Genomic DNA, 6000 nt, shown 5'->3' on the forward strand with positions numbered 1-6000 from the left:
ACCCTCTTTTCCTACTCAGATACCAATAAGTAAAATGAGGATATGATCCCTACACCATGTTCACACAATAAAAGAGCTCGTCATCTTCAGTCAAAAACATTTACTGAGCACCTACTATATACCAGGAACTATGTGTGCTCTGAGAGAACAAAGAGGAATTAGTAGGCAGCCACATACTTCATCACCCAAATCAGGACACTTTTAAGAGTGGAAGAGGGAGCTTAATGCTGGTGCTGGAAGAACAGGTGTGAGCCTGGACCGTCCTGGGAAATCTGGGATGTATGGTCACCCCATGAATAAGACACACCTTTGACCTCAAGGAATTCACTTTCCAGAAAGAAAGGTAGATATGTAAATAAATCTATTACAATCTAGCATGATAAGAATATAAGGATAAATACAAGAATCAGAGATGCAAAATAATTCCATGATTTCTGAGAAGTACAAGCCTTTTGGTACCAAACAAACCTGATTTTGAATTCTAGCTCTGCCACTAACTGGCTTTGTGACCACGGGCACATTCCTTACCCTCTCTGTGTAGAGACTGTCCCCACCACACAGATCGCCCGAAAGAGACAATGGTAGGAGCCCTTGGCTTAGCGAGATGCTTTGCGGATTTAAATAAGATAAGTATAAAAATGTTAACACATCACTTGGACTTGAGTTCTCCATAAATGTTAGTTGAGGGTTTTAGATTTAGTTTTTTGTTGATTCGATTTGATTTGTTTGTTTGTTTACTGGATCCCAGAGTCTAGGAAGAGGAGAGCTAGGGAGAGGCCAGCCAAATCATGAAGGCATGTGAAGGAGAATGAAATTCACCTTGTGGAGTCAAGGAAAACCACAGAAGAGGGTGAAGCTCAAGAGGAGCCCTGACAGCCTGGGTTTCAAAACGATGCCTTTGGAAGCAGTCTCCGAAGGTGGACGCTCCATCCCACCGCCTCATTTTCATTTGCCTGAATTCCTGCAACAGCCTCCTACCCCGCCTCTTTGCCTTGTCTTGTTCCTTCTGCCACCAGGATAATCATCCCAACCAACTAATCTGTTCCTCTTGTTTCCCTGCAAAACCTCCTCCAAAGGTTCTGCCTTCAAGCTGAAATCCAAATCCTCCATCTTGCCCTGAGCTCCTTTCCAATCAATCAGAACGTGGCTGGGCCCACCCCTCAGCCTCACTCATTTCTCTCCACTGACCACTCTCCATACTCCCAACCACTCGCAGCCCCTGGGGCACTGCACGCTCGTGGGCCTTCAGACCTCTGCAGGAGCAGGCCCCTCTGCCTGTTTGCCCTCACCAGATGGGAGCAGGTTGCTCTAGTCACAAAATTCCCAGACGCGTATCCAGCCCCATCCACATGCCAGCCCTTGCTCAGCCCTCCGTGAACAAGACAGACAAGCACCGCCAAGCTTTTACCCTGTGAAGTCTATATTCCCAAGCAGTGGGGAGGAAGGAGGAAGACAATAAATACAAAAAATATGAAGCATCTTAGATTTTAAGTGCCCTGGGAGGAAGAAAAAATTATGGGAGAATGAGATTGCGAAGGGGAGCAGGGATGGTGGACGAGGGGTCAGGCTCTCAAATGAAATAGGGTGGTCAGGACAGACCTCATTGAGAAGGCGACATGTGAGCAAAGACTTACAGGAAATGAGGGAGCTACCTAAATACATATGGGAGGAAGAAGGAGAATTCCAGGCAGAAGAAACAGCTAGAGAAAAGGCTCATAGGCAGGAGTGGGCCTAGTGTCATGAGGATCAGCACAGAGCTGGGGGCAGGGCAGGGGACAACAGGGCAGGGGATGGACTCACAGCTTCTAGTGTGAGTGAAATGGAAGCCCCTGCAGGGCTTTAAGTAGAGAGGTGACATGATGGGACTGGAACTTGAAAGTGCCTATGTTGCGGTGCTGAGGATGGGCTGAGGGATGTGGAGGCAGGGCGACCAGTTAGGAGGCTTGTCCTAGTCCAGAGAAGAGAGATGGGCTCACACCAAGGTGACAGCAGTGGAAGAGGGAGAGGTGGTCACATTCAGGATATGTTTTTAAACCATTTGAGTCAAATTGCTTTCCTGATTGATTGGATGTGGATGTAGTAGTTTGGTAAGAGTTTGCTTTGAGCAGCTGGGAGGATGGAGCTGAGGAGTGGCCTTTCCTCTCTCTGCCTCCAAGGCACATAACTCTGAATTATGGCCCTCTCCTTACACATCCGGCTCCTCCCTGGAGATGACACATTCATTTTGTCCTTGAACCATGTCTCATGGGTCTTTTCTTCAGGACCTTGTAAATATTTATCAAATGAATGACTGTACTAGTTTTGAAGCCGGGTATCTGAGGGGTACTGTAGATATTAAACCAATTTGCTGTTTTTTCATGTTTAACTTTAGGGGTGACCCAGGGGTCTCGAGGATTTGTGAGCTTGTTTTGCAGGAGAGAAAGAATGCCTTCAGGGAGGTTGCAATCACCGGATGGCCCATCACTGGATGGCCAGCCCTCAGCAGCTGTTAAAGCCCAGAGGTCAGAGTGCCCAGAGGCTTATCAGGAGTGACCCCTTTGTTTTCCTGAAGCCCCTCCTGCCAAGTCCCTTAGCTTATAAAGTCCCCCTGCTTTCTGTTCTAGAGGAGGTGGATTTGAGCAAACCCAGGCTCCCACCTACTTGTTTTGGCCAATTCAAATAAACCTTTCTCACCTCCAAGCACCGATGTCTCAGTGTTTGGCTTGCTGGGCATCGGGCACACGAATTTGAGATTAAGAGGTTCAGTATCAGTTTGCTAGGGCCGCCATCACAAAGTACCACAGGCTGAGTGGCTTAAACAACATAAATTTATTTTCTCACAGTTCTAGAGAATAGAAGTCTGAGATCAAGGTATTGGAAGGCTTGGTTTCTTCTGAGGCATCTCTCCTTGGTTTGTAGATGGCCGTCTTCTCCTTGTGTCTTCACATGGTCTTTCTTCTGTGTATGTCTGTGTCCCAATTTCCTCTTCTAAGGACATCAGTCATGCTTGATTAGGGCCCACCCTAATGACCTCATTTCAATTTAACCACCTTCTTTAAAGAACTCATATCCAATTACAGCCACTGTTGGGTTAGGACTTCAACATATGAATTGGGGGTGGGGCAGCCCCGTGGCTTGGCGGTTAAGTGCGTGCGCTCCGCTGCTGGCGGCCCGGGGTTCGGATCCCGGACGCGCACCGATGCACCGCTTCTCCGGCCATGCTGAGGCCGTGTCCCACGTACAGCAACTAGAAGGATGTGCAACTATGACGTACAACTATCTACTGGGGGGCTTTGGGGAAAAAAAAAAAAGGAGGAGGATTGGCAATGGATGTTAGCCCAGGGCCAGTCTTCCTCAGCAAAAAGAGGAGGATTAGCAAGGATGTTAGCTCAGGGCTGATCTTCCTCACAAAAAAAAAAAAAAACATATGAATTGGGGGGAGGAGACAATTCAACCCATAACCATGACTAAATGGATTAATTAAATAATTTCAGAGCTACAAAGAAGAATAAACCCAATGGAGGGAACTGAGATGGAAAATTAAGGAATAAGAGTAGAGTTGAGAAAGACCAATGTCACAAAAGCCAAGAGAGAAGAAAGGCTGAAGAAGGAGGAAACGGTGAGCAGTGCCCAGTGCTACAGAGAATGCAGGCGCGATGAAGCATGAGGTGGCCTTCCAGAGGGTGACGCTGCTCCAGTGACCAGGACGTGACCCTCTGCATCACCGCGCTGTGTAGCTGAGAGACGTCCTCTTCCATGAATGCCCGTGTGCAACGTAAAATCATGATTAGGGAGAGAAAATACCTCAGTTGTCATAGAGGTTTGAAAATGTCTAAGAAATTCCACTGAATAGAGACAGACTTAATCCCCCCTAGAATATCTTTCAATCCATCTTTTAAATCCAGAAGGCTTCCCTCTTACTCATTTTGAGGCTAAGGGTTTACTCAAGTAGAATATGCCAGATCAGAATCTGGACCCAGGATCTCTGAGTCTACGATATGAAGAGATTTCTGCAGAGATATTCCATTTCTCATAACATTAACTACAGTAAGACATAGTTTGCTATACAAAAGGAGGATGCTGTAGGAGGCCAAGAACAGAAGCTGTCTCCCTTACCTCTGTATTCCTCCAACACCTCACAAAGTTGTAAGTTTTTGAGAAATGATTTATGTTCACTCAAGGGGAAATGCAAAAATGAAACCATTTTCCCTTACCCTGATGGGAAACGTGTGAGTTTTTTAAACATTCTAATATTATTTTTGCAAGTCAATATATAAGCATTATTGAAAAGTCCAATATTGCCTGAGTTTAAAGCTCCTGGCTCTTTTAGGAAGCCATTTAGATCAGAAGACAGTTTTATCTAATCCTTTGAGCTAGCACAGGTTTTGATAACATTGATTGAATGTAAAGGTAAAGTAAGGATTGCAAGTTAGAAGTATTACTATTGATCCTTTTCTGATATATCCTTTTCCTCAATAATTCATCGATTCGTGACAAAACTAATGAAAGCTACCATTTATTGAGAGCTCACTAGATTGCAGACATGGGGCTAAGTGCTTTGCACCTTTCTTCCATCTATTCCCAATTCCTGAAACCATTCCACTGTGCCTCCTGGAATTCATGGTCCATTAACAGCAAAATTCCCTCTATCTCCAATCTAATCTCCAAATATTCCTTGCTCTCTCTTTTTCTGACAAAAATTGACACTTCCCTGAGGACACCACTTCATCTCGCCTATCACATGATGGCTGTTTTCCACTCAAAGCTCTCACACACCAGACCTGGCGGTAAGGGAGGGGCCCTCCCCGGGGGGGGGGGGGGGGCCTCCCCATCCTCTTCCAGATCCTTCTCCCTCCCTTCTACTTTAAGTCATGTCATTGTATATCACCCCTGCCCCTCATTGTTCCCTGCTTCTTTCAACAGTATCAGCTCCTGGCTCTTTGGCAACCTCTCCAACACTTCTCCTGTCTTTTCTTAGCATTTTCAATACAAAGGTAATAATCTTCCAACGCCCCATCCTCCCAGTCCATTGAATTCCTCTCCCCCAATCATCTTGACCTCCATCCTCACACAAACAGCCACTGATTTCTGTGGCCACACCTAGATTTCGTCCTGACCAATCATCGAAGTCCTTTGCCCCTCTTGACCTCTGAGCACTGGAGAGCCACAGGGCTCAGTAATTGGTCCTCTTTTCATCTGTCTCTATTTACTCCCTTGGAGCTCATCCAATTCTCATTCAATTTCACAGCTTTAAATACCATCCACATGCTGATGACTCCCAAATGAGTATCTCCAGTCCTGTCCTCCACCCTGAACTTTAGAACTGTATATCCAGTAGTCTACTCATCATTTTCACTTGATTATGTAGTACACGTCTGAAACTCACACATCCACAACTGAACTCACTTTCCCCACCAAGCCTGCTGAGCCACAACCTTTCCCATATTAGTTGACAGCAATTCCATCCTTCCAGTTACTCCGGCCTAAAACTTGAGTCATCTTGGACTCATCTTTGACTCCTCTCTCTCATATCCTACATCCCATCCATCGGGAACTTCCATTGTCTCTTTCTTCAAAATATATCCAGAATCTGACAACTTCTCACTATCTTTACTGCTATCATTCTGATCCAAATACCATCATCTTTCACCTGGATCACTGTTCTAGCCCTCCTAAAAGATCTCCCTGCTTCCACCTTGCCCCTTATAATCTATTCTGTGTGATCAGAGCTTCTATTACTGGTCTGACCTCAGTTCCTACTCGTCCCAGCTCTGGCCACAATGACTTTCTCCTGCTCCTTGAATGCACCATTTATGCTCCTTCCCTCCCTCTGTCTGAGCACCCTTCCCTCCAAGACCCACATGGCTCACTCCCTCTTGTCTTTCTAGACTTTATTCATATCTAATATTCTCATGAGCCAAACTTGCAACTTCCTCACCCCCTCCCTCACACTCTTCGGTCCTCTTATCCTTTACTACACTTTTTCTTTTCTCTCTCTCTTTATTTTGCATAGCACTCCTT

The sequence above is a fragment of the Ceratotherium simum genome, chromosome 32 (assembly GCF_057802395.1).
Source record: "Ceratotherium simum simum isolate JZ-2026a chromosome 32, ASM5780239v1, whole genome shotgun sequence".
Classification (NCBI taxonomy): Eukaryota; Metazoa; Chordata; class Mammalia; order Perissodactyla; family Rhinocerotidae; genus Ceratotherium; species Ceratotherium simum.